This window comes from Sinocyclocheilus grahami, unplaced genomic scaffold (assembly GCF_001515645.1).
Source record: "Sinocyclocheilus grahami isolate Dianchi unplaced genomic scaffold, SAMN03320097.WGS_v1.1 scaffold234.1, whole genome shotgun sequence".
Classification (NCBI taxonomy): domain Eukaryota; kingdom Metazoa; phylum Chordata; class Actinopteri; order Cypriniformes; family Cyprinidae; genus Sinocyclocheilus; species Sinocyclocheilus grahami.
This window is the reverse complement of record NW_015505413.1, coordinates 442,554-455,526: the sequence shown is the minus strand read 5'-3', so window position 1 is coordinate 455,526 and position 12,973 is coordinate 442,554. Positions and strand designations below refer to the sequence as shown.

Genomic DNA, 12,973 nt, shown 5'->3' with positions numbered 1-12,973 from the left:
AAACATAAAACCATGTCTGCATTTGTGATCGGAGAAACAACTAATTTGTTTCTTTCTCAAAATTGTAGGCTACTCTCCCAGTTTCAGGAAACAGTCCTCGTCCTCCATAAAATGCGCTACACACATCTGAATATTTGGGTTGAAGTGTTCTGAAACAGTGTTGTAAATACAACTTAACCACTGATTTTTAGTTGTGTCCTCTTTTGGAAGACCAAACAAAGTAGTTTCGCTTTCACAACGAAACACACAGCGCCTTCACAACATGGCGGCAGCAACAATACTACAGCGAGAATCAAAGTTACGCCTTCTTTCTTTGCGTGAACATTTGGGCGGCGTTATGCAAATCTTCCCACATAGTGACGTAGATATGTGGGGGCGTGTTAGAACGAGCCGTTTTAGGGGGGCGTGGACGAGTCTTAACTTTTATAAAGAATATCTCTTTGGGTTTGAAACTTTAGTCTTTGCAACTTTAGGGATCTTATCTATTCACGAACAGATTGTAACACTCCAAAGAGAAAGGAAAAATTGAAATCGCATCATTTGACCCCTTTAATGTCTGGTAAAGTAGTTGCTCTGAAATAAACCCACAAACCCAGACAGAGAATATCTTTGAACTCAAGAGATTATGGCTGCTTTTATAGACATTAAGATTGTATGCACTTTTTTTATACTTTATAGGTTTCTGCTTTAAAGGCTGCTGCCCTTGTAAACTACAGTCAAGCTACTAAAAAGTTATTGGTCGCAAGCTATGATGTTTACAGTTTATTACTATTAATTAACTTTACAGCATTAACTCTAATAATTAAAACAATGAACAATTACAAAGTCGCTAAACAAAATAATGAAATACTAAGAGCTTTGTTCAATAGTATTACTCAGTTAAGTGTAACTAGTGTACACTGTAACAAACACAAACACAACATTACCCCAAAAATCCCATCTGAGCACACCAGACTCATTTACACCAGAAATAAAGCTTCTTTTTTTTAAAGACCACAGTAGACCACAGACATTTACACAAAGGCACCTTTCAAAGTTCACCGAATTTGAAATTGATATATATATATATATATTAATCGCACATCACACAATTAAAATAATTTTGACAGTCCAGTTCACAAACACAAAAACACTGAGTTTCTCAAAGGCTGGACTTGTTTGTGCAGTCTGGGGTTACGGTGACACATAAAGACTTCTACAGACTTCCCAGGATGCTTTGAGCCTCCAGCAGCTTAAGTAGCACTGTAAAAGTGCTAAAAATACAGCAGCCCATGTTACAAAACAAGAGCTTAAAGTGAAAGCCATTCAGAGTGGATTAGATCTCTTGAGAAGTGTTAATGGACAAAGAGAGGAAACGTATACAACACTTGTTTAGCACTTACAGTTAAGATACAGTATTGAAAACTTTAATAAAGGAAGGATGTAAAAAAAAAATGAAAAGGAAACAGAGCAGGGCAGAGGGAAACTCAATGAAGTGAATAGATGCAGGAAAGAAACTGAGCAAATGATTGGATACACCACTGGACAAGAAAGAAAAGCAGATGATGGAAATATCAATGTGTGTGTGTTGTGTGTGTGTGTTCACACAGGCAGAGCAAGAATGTGTGTGAGCGTGCAAATTCAGCCCGCTCAACACTTTGTACACCGCTGATAAAACAAAGAGGCTCTTGAGTAGAACTGAACCAAGACAAGTTAAACACAGCACAGCGGTCAACCCAAAATCATCATCTTCCTGTTTCCTTCAGACAGATTTCAAAGAGATGATGCATCACAGCTCAGACGCTCTGCAGGAACACTATAAGAGACCATACTTGTAGTATTTTATCTCATTCCATGAAGTCTTCTTATAAAAGATCAAAGTTTCCTTGACTAACAGTCACATTTTAGTTTTACGTGACTATTTTTCACCCTCTCACCGCACCTGGAATTAAACTGTTTGTATTTGGTACTGTACCTTTAAGATACTATCTGTTATGATGGCTACCCTATGATAAGTAAAATGTATGACACCGGAGCAAATACCAAATAGGTGTTAATGTGAACAATTTCTCACAAAATATTTTAAAGAAATCATTCCGTCCAATTCGTGAACTGATTCTGTTGTTTTGGTGAAGAAAAAAAAAAAACCCAGATGAAATCCAGTCATTAAAACTGAATTTACTGTATAACGCAGAATATCACGGAGTTTGTCAAACTTTGGATGAATTAATCAAAAGTAGGTCATTACACTTTAATCAAATCACAACATGGACTAGTATCTGTAAATATTAAGCTGCAAAAAGACTATTTAGATATGAATCCTGTATGTTCTGCGCAGATGAACGGTTTTGTTTACTACACACATATTGAAGCGCGTGCGACGCTCGCAGTGATTTCAGCATCTGTCGTCTCACTAAATGAGGACATAAATACATGAACAACATATCCAGAACTGCTCAGAGGGTCACTTCATGAGCATTTTACTGTTTCATTTGAGCAAAACTAGCGTCACTAGCGTCATACATACAACGCAATATAAAGGTATTCATGGCAACCTGTTAAAATAAAAGTTTGGCTAAACTTGAAGACATTGAGCCAGAAATATATTACTATTGTTCGACAGAATGCACATACTACTACTACTACTACTAAAATAATTTTAACTTTATTTTTTAAAGAACAATCACACATTTCTTCCATGTTTTAATTTTAACGTTTGCCAAAAAAAAAAAAGTTTGTATAATTTTCAAAAATTAAAAGATAAATAAATGAATATTCAAATGTTTTACGTCTTCATTTGATATCCAGTAAAATTTAAATACACAACAGAATTTCTGAGGAACACAAAAACATTTAATAAATTTGAATAAATTAAGTTCTTTTTATGCATTCAAATACATGCTATAGCAACAGAATTTGGTAACAATAAAACATATGGTGAGAAAAAATAAAATAGTGCCCTAAATATGTAATTTTTGTTAAACTTTTAATAAATTGATGCGAAATTATGTAAGTTTCATGATTTTAATTAGCTAGACAAGTTTGTTTGTTTATTTCGTTCTTAACGCCAATCCAGCATCTATGGCTATATTCATGGTGAGAACCAGTTAATCCATACACAGGTCGATCCATACACAAGCCTTGTCTTTACACACACGTCCAGGGACAATTTAGAATGTTCAATTAACCTAACCAGAGCACCCAACTCAGAGTAAAAAAAAGAAAAACATCTGCAATTCCATGGTGTAGCCACTAGATTCCTATTTAGCTCAATATAAAAGGCTTATAAACTCTCTAGTGGTTTTTAGGCATAAAGACTTATTTTTATTAAGTTGTGGATCTGGATATATATTTAGACATTCTCAAAGACAACTTTTTGTAAAGGTTTAGATGTTTTGCTTGAAATGTTACGGTTAGGGTTAGTGTTAGGGTTAATGTTTTTTTGCATTAATTTTACTACAGTCAAACCTGAACACCTGAAAGGCATTTTGCTACACTCAAACCTGAACACCTGAAAGGCATTTTGCTACACTCAAACCTGAACACCTGAAAGGCATTTTGTTACACATAACATCAAAATTCTACAAACATGTTACCAAAATGAACCAGAATGCTTTATCAGAGATTAATCAATCTGTTTTCAACCTCTTATTTTAGTCTTCTGGCTCAATTTTGCCATATTGTTACAGCCACAACAGTTCATTTGTGTGTGTATAATAGTGTGTTGTGTGTGTGTGTCTGTGAGTGTGTGTAAGTGAGTGTTAGTGGTCGACCGATATTGTTTTTTTTGACAGCCGATGCTGATGCCGATATCTTTGAAAGCAGGGTGGCCGATGGTCGATATAAAGCCGATATAATTCTATTTATTTTAATTAATATTTAAGAAATTTGAAATCATTTGAAAATGGATTAAATGTGTTAAATAAACATACTTATACTTTAGATGACAAAGTATTTTTCACAAATAAATAAATATTTAATAAAAATATAATAAAAAAGGAAGTAAACACTGTAACCAACAGGGCACTCAGTATTCTGGGAAGTTTGTGTGCATTGGGATTTGGGAATCATATTTTTTCAAATAAAGCCAAGGTAACACTCGTTTTACATACAGCACACAGTGGAAAAGACATGAATATGGCAGTGGAAAAATGCATAAAGTGCAGCATAATTTGAAATCATGAGTTTAAAGTTTGTCCAGTGAAGCTGAACTCTCCTCCTGTCCGCATTCCATTCGCATGGACCGACCGTCACGCAGAGAACACGCGATCGTGCAGGATACAAATGCACACTTCACAAGATCTCACAACTGGATCCGACTAAGTTTGCAAGCTTTGAGAAATTAAATGTACATTAGTCATTCAAAGATTTGTTTATTATTAGACAGACTTCTATCCATATTAGACAGAACTATTAATGACAACGGCGAACAAGAGGGAGAATGCTGCCGCTGTCAGCGCCGTCAAAATAAAAATCTGTCGCGCCATCAAAAAAAACGAACGCATCGGCCAAACAGGAAAACTTATCGGCCTTGACGATATATCGGTCGACCACTACTGAGTGTGTGTCCGTTTTGTTTTCTTGATGTTTTAGTGTGTAACCCCTTCCTTGGTGCCTGTGTTTTGACTGCATTTTTGGCTGAATTATTGATTTTATTTCATGCATTTGCAGAAACATGTTTTCCTCTTATCGGCAAGACATCGACATACCGATGCCGATATTTATATTTAAAGCCATTATCGGCTGATTCCGATATTGGTCCGATAATATCGTGCATCCCTATCTTCCACACAATTTATCACTAAATTAAACACATGAATGATGTTTGTTCATTTTCATTTATATGCTCTAATACCACAATATGCAGTAACTAACAGCAATATTTACCTACACATATTTTCTCTTAAAACATTTTCATGCCAAAAAATTATTTGGTCAACAATAACCGTGGTAAATATATTAAATGTTGTGTCTAGCGCTGGTAGTATGCCTTTACAAACTTAAGCTCATTCTTGGTTATGGAGGTGTGCAGCTCCTGGGAGGTTCAGTGAAAGTGTGAATGGAAAACAGATAGGGGCTTAAGAGCTTTGTGTGTGTGTGTAGCGTGACGGGAGAGCAGTGTGTGTGTGTGTGTGTGTGTGTGTGTGTGTAGCATGACAGGAGAGCAGTGTGTGTGTATGTGTGTAGCATGACGATAGAGCAGTGTGTGTGTGTTTGTGTATGAGGAGGTGAAAATCGGCTTGTCTCAGCAAAATGCTGAATTCCTAGCAGAGTTCAGCGACCCCGGGGCCATCAGACGCAGCAGTGGAGAAACAGGAGGATGTGTTCATCTCTGTGTATAAGCTGCAGTTTTGACCCCTGACCCCATTTCCAGTGCACACCACTCTCCTCTTGACATATTCATCACCTCGCATCCTGCGTTTTAACCACATTGACTCAGAGCTGCATCAGTGTGTTTCTGAGACGAATGTGTCGATCAGACAGTATAGAGATATTTTCTCTGTCCATGTGTTTGCAGGACGACTCGTTCCAGTTTTCTCTGCTATTTTGGCTTGATGCAATGTTCAATTACATGAGATTTTTTCATTCAGAGCATTACATCAGTGGAACTCAATACCACAATCAATTAGAGAATGCATATAGTTTAATTCATTTAAGTATAATTTTAAGAAATGACTTCTTCATAATCAGCAATGTGAACATTAACGTTGGTTTATTTGGATTTTTTTAATTAGATTTTTAAGTTGCTTTTTATATTTACTTTTTTTCTGTCATTTTGTATAATCTGTTGTTTAATTGTATCTTAGAGAGTTGTTCATCATTTTTGGTTCTATTTTGTTGTTATTGTCCTTCTGTTTTGTTTATTTTCTTTTCTCCAGTTTTTACACCTAATAACATCTGGCAAAGGGACTACCAATGAAAACATGCCTTCGGGCTAATTTGGGTACAGTTACACTCATGAATGTTGATTAATGTACATTGTCCCTTTTTTAAATAAATAAATTAATTAATTAATGTTAATAATCAATGTATGCGACATTTCACTGAATTAATTATTTTATTTACTTGTTTAGATTTTTATTTATATATAAAATTTATTTTTTCCAAATAAAATCTATTTAATTATTGCTTGATTACATAGTTTTGCATTGTTCTTTATTTATTTCCACTTATAATTATTCATTGATATTTGTAATTTTTTTATTTATTTTATATATATATACATACATATATATATATATATATACTTTAGTTTTTAAATGGTATTTTTAATTTTTAAGCTTTTTCTCATTTAATTTTTCATTTAATTATTTAATTTTTGTTTACTTCCTTAGTTTCTCAGTGTTCTTAATTCCATTTAGAATTATTATTCAATATTTTTATATTTGTATTTATAATCTTTGCTGCAGTTTTAAACATTTTCTTAATTTTCTTCTTAATTTAATTATTTAATTTCGTTTCTTTATTAGTTTTGTATGGCTCTTTTCTTATTTCTATCTATTTATTTGTTTGTTTAATTAATTAATTATTAATTTATTTATTCATTAATTCATTTGTTTGTTTATGTTTATAACTACTGGCCAATCTAGTACACAAATACACCAATATTTTTTTCCATTTATAATCATTTATCAGCATTATTATTTTATATTTTTAATTAGATATTTTTATAATCATTATTTATTTATTATTTTTTTCTGTTCTTGCTGGCCTGACAAAAAAATGAATGTGAACTTGTGTTACCCCGAAAAGCACCAGTTTGAACAGTAGTTATAAGATACTGAAACACTGAAAGAAAGAAAAAAGACAGAAAGGGGGAAAAAGAGAGAGATTGCGCGGCAAGATGGGCAAGAAAAAGTGAGACTCTGTGCCGGCTCATCCCGCGGGAATTGTCGTCATGGCTACATCCCTCCAGCAGCAGCTCCCTGATTCCCAGAGCGACGAATGCAAGACAGGAGCAGCGAGAGAGAGAGAGAGAGACGGACAGATGGAGCAGCTCTTATTGCAGTGAGAGGCTGAGAATTGAGATGCTTTATTACAGACAGAGGCACGTCTGACCGCTTACACAACAACACACAGAGATTAAAGACCGCATGAAACCTCTTACTGCCACGCACTTGGTTTTGGTGTTGCATCTCGCTGTATAGTTTAAGTTATGGCTAACATGACTGGAGTATGAGTGTTTATCTGTATTCATCAGCCGCAGTCGCTGACTGTCCTCAGTCCCAGCGGCAGACAGAGTGTTAATCAGAAATTCAAGCAGCTCTCTCTCTCTCATGTTTATGTCTTCCACTGAACAGCCCTTTCAAGACAGACCTATTCAGCCCCGTCCACAACACATCTGAAAATGATGAAAACAGATATGAGGCGGGAATAGCAAAGCCTGGCAGAGAACAAAGACTACACAAAGAAACACAGTAGCGCAAACTCCTTCACAGGAAATGACAAAGAAAGAGAGAGGCTCCAAGGATGTCAAACGTCAGATGGCCATTTCTGATTAGATGGAGATTTGGGAAAACGACACAAAAATAAGGATACTGTGAAACAGGAAAATATATGAATATACTACAGTATACTACTGCACATATAAATTAAATTAATTCTAACATAAGGTACTTCAACACTTGATCATCACCTAAAGTATAAAGTAGGGTCCCTGTTATATTATGACAATTTATATAAGGGAAAAAACATTTTTTAATTTTAATATAGTAACACAAAATACATTACTTTTGTTATATTATTACCACTACTACTACTACTACATTGTAATAATAACTACTATTTTTTATAATAATAATAATACTTTTAACTATTTTAGTTTTATTATTTATATTATAGTAATAAAATAATACATTACAGGTTTGTTATATTATTACTACTACTACTACACTATAATAATAACCAGTATTTTTAATAATAATAATACTTTTAATTATTTTAGTTTTATTATTTATAATATATTAATAAAATAATACATTACAGTTTTGTTATATTATTAAAACTACTACTACTACATAATAATAATAATAATAATAACTACTACTAGTATTTTTAATAATAATAATCATAATAATAAATGAATCTGTAACAGAAATAAAGATATTCAAGGAATTTAGCTTACTTAATGTTTCAAAGAGGTAATGAATATTTTAATTGGCGACTAAAAGTGTGTGGAGAATAAACCAACGTTAGTCTGTTACTAATGCAGGACTAACAATTAACGCTGAAATGTCAGATGTAGCAAAACCGCAGAGATAGAGGCGCGGGCTGACAAAGTCACTGGATTCTCAAGGACACTGCGGCGAAAGAGAGAGAGAGTGTTTGTGTGTGTGTGTGTGTGTTTGATGGAGAGAGATGAGCGCGCAGGAATATGAGAGGCAGCCTGGGAATACACTCACGTGGATTGGCCGCTTCCTGAGCATGTGTGTCAGCGTGTGCGTGAGTGAGCGTGCGTGAGTGTGTGTGTGCGCGTGTGTCAGCGTGTGAGTGTGTGTCAGCGTGTGTGTGAGTGTCAGTGTGTGAGAGTGTGTGTGAGTATGTGTCAGTGTGTGAGCGTGGGTGAGTGTGTGTGTGTGAGCGTGTGTCAGCGTGTGTGAGTGTGTGTGTCAGCGTGTGAGTGTGTGTCAGCGTGTGTGTGAGTGTCAGTGTGTGAGAGTGTGTGTGAGTATGTGTCAGTGTGTGAGCGTGGGTGAGTGTGTGTGTGTGAGCGTGTGTCAGCGTGTGTGAGTGTGTGTGTCAGCGTGTGAGTGTGTGTCAGCGTGTGTGTGAGTGTCAGTGTGTGAGAGTGTGTGTGAGTATGTGTCAGTGTGTGAGCGTGGGTGAGTGTGTGTGTGTGAGCGTGTGTCAGCGTGTGTGAGTGTGTGTGTCAGCGTGTGAGTGTGTGTCAGCGTGTGTGTGAGTGTCAGTGTGTGAGAGTGTGTGTGAGCGTGTGTGAGTATGTGTCAGCGTGTGAGTGTGTGTCAGCGTGTTGTGAGCGTGTGTCAGCGCGTGTGAGAGTGTGTGTCAGCGCGTGTGAGAGTGTGTGTCAGCGTGTGTGAGCGTGTCTGTGTGTGTGAGTATTTGTCAGCGTGTGAGTGTGTGTCAGTGTGTGTGAGCGTGTGTCAGTGTGTGAGTGTGCGTGTGTGTCAGCGTGTGTGAGTGTGTGTCAGTGTGTGAGTGTGTGTGAGCGTGTGTCAGCGTGTGAGTGTGTGTCAGTGTGTGAGTGTGTGTGTCAGCGTGTGTGAGCGTGTGTGTCAGCGTGTGAGTCGGCGTGTGAGTGTGTGTGAGCGTGTGAGTGTGTGTGAGCGTGTCAGTGTGTGAGAGTGTGTGTGAGCGTGTGTGAGTATGTGTCAGTGTGTGTCAGCATGTGAGAGCGTGTGTCAGTGTGTGTCAGCGTGTGTGAGCGTGTGTGTGAGCGTGTGAGTGGGCGTGTGAGTGTGTGTGAGCGTGTGAGTGTGTGTGAGCGTGTCAGTGTGTGAGAGTGTGTGTGAGCGTGTGTGAGTATGTGTCAGTGTGTGTCAGCATGTGAGAGCGTGTGTCAGTGTGTGTCAGTGTGTGTGAGCGTGTGTGTCAGTGTGTGAGCCAGCGTGTGAGTGTGTGTGAGCATGTGTGAGTGTGTGTGAGCGTGTGAGCCAGCGTGTGAGTGTGTGTGAGTGTGTGAGAGCGTGTGTGAGCGTGTCAGTGTGTGTGAGCGCGTGTCAGCGTGTGCGAGCGTGTGTGAGCGTGTGTCAGCGTGTGTGAGTGTGTGTCAGTGTGTGAGTGTGTGTGAGCGTGGGGTGTGGGTGTGTGTGTGTGTGTGTGTGTGCGTGTGTGTGTGTGTGTGAGTGTGTGTGAGTGTGTGTCAGTGTGTGTGAGTGTGTGTCAGCGTGTGAGTGTGTGTGAGTGTGTGTGAGCGTGTGTGAGCGTGTCAGTGTGTGAGCGTGTCAGTGTGTGAGAGCGTGTGTCAGTGTGTGTGAGCGCGTGTCAGCGTGTGCGAGCGTGTGTGAGCGTGTGTCAGCGTGTGAGTGTGTGTCAGCGTGTGTGACAGCGTGTGAGTGTGTGTGAGCGTGTCAGTGTGTGTGAGCGTGTCAGTGTGTGTGAGCGTGTGTGAGTGTGTGTCAGTGTGTGAGTGTGTGTCAGTGTGTCAGCGTGTGAGTGTGTGTCAGCGTGTGTGACAGCGTGTGAGTGTGTGTGAGCGTGTCAGTGTGTGTGAGCGTGTGTGAGTGTGTGTGAGCGTGTGAGAGTGTGAGAGTGTGTGTGAGCGTGTGTGAGCGTGTCAGGGTGTGAGCGTGTCAGTGTGTGTGAGCGTGTGTGAGTATGTGTCAGTGTGTGTCAGCATGTGAGAGCGTGTGTCAGTGTGTGTGAGCGCGTGTCAGCGTGTGCGAGCGTGTATGAGTGTGTGTGAGCGTGTGTCAGCGTGTGTGAGTGTGTGTCAGTGTGTGAGTGTGTGTGAGCGTGTGTCAGCGTGTGTGAGTGTGTGTCAGCGTGTGAGTGTGTGTCAGCCTGTGTGACAGCGTGTGAGTGTGTGTCAGCGTGTGAGAGCATGTGTGAGTGTGTGTGAGCGTGTGTGAGTGTGTCAGCGTGTGAGTGTGTCAGCATGTGTGAGCGAGTGTGAGTCAGTGTGTTGCTCTGAGAGCGGGGCTTGGCATCTGCTCCACCAAGCATCCTGGGGGAAGTAGAGTGATGATGGCAGGCTTTGGGCGAGTGAATCGCGTTAATTTATCTCTATGGCTCACAAATCGAGGGTTACAAGACAGAAGAGTAAAGCAGATTCAAGCGAACACAAGTTGTTAGTCTTCGCAACTTACTCACGCTTGCAGTTGAAACCAGCGGAGACTGATTAGCCACCATTTGAGCAGGAAGTCGGAGCGCGTTGGTCTGTAGAACAGCGACACACTCCATTACCTGAGCAGAGTCCGCTCTCAACATCCACTCCAGCGCACAGAGCCAGAGCGAGCCAGAACCAACAGACTCAACACAATGTTGATTGGTAAATTTCTGCCCAGGCCAAGACAAGATCAATGCTACCCACAAGCATTACTTGCTTATTTTTTGCTCAAGGCCCTTCCCTTCACAATCACAACTTAGTAGGTGTGATAAATAGGCCTTTCCTGTGTCAGTGGATGCTTGAGAATGAGCCATCCCTGTGCAGACATAAAGCTGTGTGATTACTTCACCAGTAGTCTGTATAGGATTCAGTTGTAGATCATGAGCAATGCTGAGACTCACACCTGTAACCCATCAGAACAGAACAATCTGAGAACTTCCGGAAAACTGTTCTGGGGTAACACAATCTGGTAGGGCTGCAAGATTGTGATTATACAACAATATGGCTACATTTTAAAAAATAACTACAATAAGCAAAAATAAGAAAATACAATATTAAATGATGATGATGATTATAAAAAAAGAAAAATTACTACAAACAAAATAAATATTACTATTTTAATATTTCACTGCAAAATAAAATTGCACATTTAAGGAAAAAATTAGAACAACAAACAACTATTATTATTATTATTGCTAAATACAAATTACTACAAACAAAATAAATATTACTATTTTAGTATTTCACTGCACAATAAAATTGTGCACTTAAGAAAAACCAACAACTATTATTATTACTATTATTACAAAAAAACACTACTAGTGTAATATTTCACTGTAAAATATATAATTTTATATAATATAATATAAATAATAATGATAAAAATTAATAATAGTTAATAACAATAGTACTATTGTAATATTTCACTGTAAAATTATATAATTTTGATATAATAAAACAAATAATAATGATAAAAAATATTAATAGATTAATTTCACATTTCAACTGTAAAATTAGAATAAGAATATTTATGGCTGTCTTAGCTTCTTTATTTTCAAACGTCAAACAACTGAACTTTTTTTGAAAAACATATTGCAGGGAGCCCTTAAAGCTTCTCGCTTTTTTTTGTAGATAAGCACTACTCATCAGAAGTTTGGGAGGGCATATGTTACGTTTCCAAACGCACATTAAAGCGACCCAAACTCATCATGATCATGAGCTGCTCATGTGTAAGAAAGCAGCGCCACACTTCACTCTGAAAGACACTGCAAGTTCCAAACCATGTGTGACTTTTTCTTCTGTCTTGATCTGTATATTAAACGTCAATGAGATCCAAAAAATAGCATTGGTCTCCATTTACTTTCATTGTATGTTTCTATGCCTTTAAGCAAAGCGAAGGCTCAAACAGGCTCTCAGGAGTGAACAGTTCACGTTTAACTAAACATCTCCAAAGAGATACATGGAAACAAGCATGTAAACCTACAATCCTCCTCAATGTTCAATTGCATCCCAACGGCCACATGGATTGTAAATGGTGTAAAACATGGCATTTCCCAATAACAATTATGTTTCATCAACAAACACCAGCGGCTGTGAGGGCAAATACATTCTGACAAACTAAGACTCAACACTTGAACCGCGTCCAGATCACCCTGTACTAATTATTCCCAAAAGAAGCAGTGGGGGAAGAGTTTCTGTGCTCCACACCCATAAAGCATGTCCTCAAAATAAACCTGAGCGAACAGATGCGAGAATGGTGCGGTGGTCCGGAGGACTGCTGATTTATGAGCCTGACCCACTCAGGACGGCCTTGTTTGAGAGGTCTAGAGAGAGGGGTCACGTACCGTCAGCGCTCACGTCCTGCTCCTGTCCAGACCTTCTCACGGAGCAAAGACGCTGTCGTATCTGGACCTGCAGAAAGAGAAGAGCATTTATTCAACCCTCACTGAAGAAGAATAACACAAACACAGACAAGAAACAAAAGTGCTGCATTCGTGAAAATCTTTGCAATACATTGTCACAAATACATTTTGAAGGCTATCTCCACATTATAAGTCACAGATAATAAACAGGTATTTCTGTTAGAAGTCATTTAAAATGTTCAGTCATAACTGGTAAAAAGTTGTTTTTACAGATAAAATAAAAGACATATATATATATATATATATATATATATATATATATATACATATATACAGTGTGGGG

The 12,973-nt window shown here is 38.2% G+C and overlaps 1 protein-coding gene across 4 annotated transcripts in view; it reads right to left on the bottom strand.

Moving 5' to 3' along the window:
* Positions 1 to 12,973, bottom strand: part of strbp (spermatid perinuclear RNA binding protein) — a 118,910-nt gene that overhangs the window by 55,954 nt on the left and 49,983 nt on the right. For all 4 annotated transcript variants that reach the window (XM_016288760.1, XM_016288758.1, XM_016288761.1 and 1 more), the window contains exon 2: positions 12,613 to 12,679. The gene's annotated coding sequence lies outside the window, so the exon portion shown is untranslated. The remainder of the gene's footprint in view (positions 1 to 12,612; positions 12,680 to 12,973) is intronic.